The sequence below is a fragment of the Melanostigma gelatinosum genome (assembly GCF_949748355.1).
Source record: "Melanostigma gelatinosum genome assembly, chromosome: 12".
Taxonomy (NCBI): domain Eukaryota; kingdom Metazoa; phylum Chordata; class Actinopteri; order Perciformes; family Zoarcidae; genus Melanostigma; species Melanostigma gelatinosum.
Window position 1 is genome coordinate 24,161,417 of NC_136645.1, and position 2,904 is coordinate 24,164,320.

Genomic DNA, 2,904 nt, shown 5'->3' on the forward strand with positions numbered 1-2,904 from the left:
TTTTTGGTAATCTTGCCTGTGCGTGATGAACTGTTCAGTTGAGAAGCGTAGCTTGACACCTCGCAGGTATGGAGACTATAACTTGAGTAGACTGCAGGATATGATAGATGTCTAGACCTGCCTAAATGAGGTTTTGACCTGTGGGTGTTTGCAAAGCCTAAGCAGGCAACAGATAGTTTCATCTGCTTGGCCACATGGGTCAGCAAGCAAGTAATCTAAGTGCTCGACATCTTCAGAAACCTGAGGTTCCTCCTTTTTGGATGTGTTAATGGAGCTTTTCTTGTTCATGTATGATGTCAGGCTGCCTGCAAGTACTGAGACAAATATCTTGCACTTCTACGTTGAAGAGGGAGATCTTTCTGTTCTGGTTGTGGAGGAATCCTCCCTCTATGTTTAAAACGACACTTCCAGCTTCCACAGTTGCCCAAGGAGCTTCACAATACAGTATACTATCGGGGCCTAGAGGAGCAGATGATCTTGCTTTCCAAACAGAATTGTTTATCTCCTGTCATGTTTGTTCCTTCACACTGAGGTCAAAATACCCGTTTCTGGTCTGCAAATTACGAGATTATTTCCCGATGCATGCTTCCAACAGTTCCTCCCAGAACTCCTCTACAGCCTCCTTTGGGCTGCTCAGTTGGCCTGATGTGTGTTGACCAAGGAGGCTCTTCTGCACCAATCTGTATGGGTCCTCAACAAACTTCTCTTTCTTTAATTCTCTAGTCTTTGCTTTTTCTGATGTTACGCACTCTTGAGTCAACTTCTCTCAGGTTGCTATCAGGCCTTTGATGCTGGCTTGTTCTCATCAGAGCTATTATCAGGTCTCTTTACTAACAGCTTAGACCGACATTTCTCTGCAAAGTTACTACTGTAAAAATGTACATTGAACTCTGTAGTGATCTGGATTTAAGTCATGACAAATTTGTTTGCGGTTTAGAATTAAATTTCTTATGTTTTTTTAACCTGATCCAAACGTTAAAGCTGCATAAACAATGGATAATGTGAAGAAAAGTCACTAAAACCAAAGACAATCACCAGCTCTGCAGTTAGCTCAGCTCTATGTAACGCTGGAATGCCTTTAGCTCACGGTTTTGGTTTTACGGCCTCGTTTCAAGCCACGGGAGGCAGTGAAAGAGCTTTGTTTAATGACATCTGACCCAACTCTACACTAATCTTCTCATATTTGATGTCAACATCATTTCCTGCCCATGTCACTGCTTTTTTCTTGACTTTTTTTTTTAATAGTCAAAACCAAATATCACCCAGTTCATCATCTGACATGAAATCCACTTTCTATGTCATTAAAAGTCCTCTTCAGAACTGCGTGCGACCCACATCAGGATTCTAGCCCGCCATGTGGGAAACAGTGGTTTTGGATGCAGATGGTAATCGCCTTGGTAATTAACACTCTGTGAGTACCAGTGGGGGATGAAGAGGAGGAAGACATTGTTGTTTGAGGAACATCATCAAAGACGAAAGCAGTCTGCAGCAAATGATAGTTGTGTAATTGCTCTGCAGTACCCACGAGCCATACGAGCTAGTTAGGAGCCCCAGGTGAGAGAAGAGTAGAGCTGGATCTCTCCATCCCCCTAGTCTACACTCACACACACACACACACACACACACACACACACACACACACACACACACACACACACACACCTGCAAACATTGGATAGAAACTTTGGGATCAACATCAGAGATGCTTTTGTATTTTCAAAAGTATATTGTTTATTGGGGTCAGAGTGATTTAGGGGCGGGACTTGGGATGTAACAAAAGAAACGTGAAATGCTGTTTGTTTCAACTACAAACTGGAGTTAGCATGAAGAATAAATCAATGAGTTTGTTTCTGGCAGCGATGTTCCTTTGTTGTTCTTTCTCTCTTCTCATGTTCCCAGAGACAGGCTTGTGTTGGATGCTTGGTGTTGCTGTGAGGAGGTAAGAAGCAGGTGAGTCTCGTTGGTCTGAATGTTTGCAGGGCAGCAGCCTCCGACATGTTTGTGAGGTGTGCGATGCAGCTTCAGGTGTTCGCAGAAACACTGTACAATCACGTGCAGAAGCGAATATGAGCACAATTTTTCATTCTATATGTGTACCATTTGAATCTTTATCCATATGCCGATGTCCTCCACGTCTTTTCCAACTCATTCATACATTCAGACTTCTCATATTTGTGGATAAAAGGGAAACGCTTCCTTGCATGCGCAGATGCTCTGGAGAGAGATAAGAGTGATGCCAAGCAGTCCTTCACCCACTGAACTCATATATAGAACTTATGTGTCTTGCATTACGTACCGGCATATTCTGCATACGGAGCCCACGTTAGCCACTATATGCTGCTGGTCATAAGAGACCAAGTAGTGTACGGCTGGAGCAGCAAGCGTTCTAAAGTGAGCATCTTACCTTCTTCATCTGTAATGCTGCGTTCACACCGGTCGCGTTGATTTTTTGACGCGCGTCGAGATTACATACAAAGTCTATGCACAGACGCGATGAGACTGGCGCGCCTCGATTTTGCGATCCCGCGGCGCGTTGGACGCGTTATTGCAGTGCGGTGGACGCGTTGGACGCCGCAAAATCGCCAACGCGCGAGTTGAAATTTTTCAACTTCAGCGACATAATCGGGTGACGCTGTGGCGCGATAGCCTATCAGCGTTGAGTTGCTGCCCCCGTCATCAGTGCCGTAGCTCCTGCCGGTGCTGAATCGCAAACAACAATGGAGGACAAATTAATAGTGGCGGTTTGTGGCTTCCCCGAGCTCTACGATACGTCGTCATATCACTACCGCGACCGAACTATGAAAGATATGGCATGGAGGAAAGTAGGTGAGGACGTCGGACAACCTGGTAAGTTATTATTATGTCTTTGTTACTTGATTCTAGCTATCGGTTGTAATTTACTAA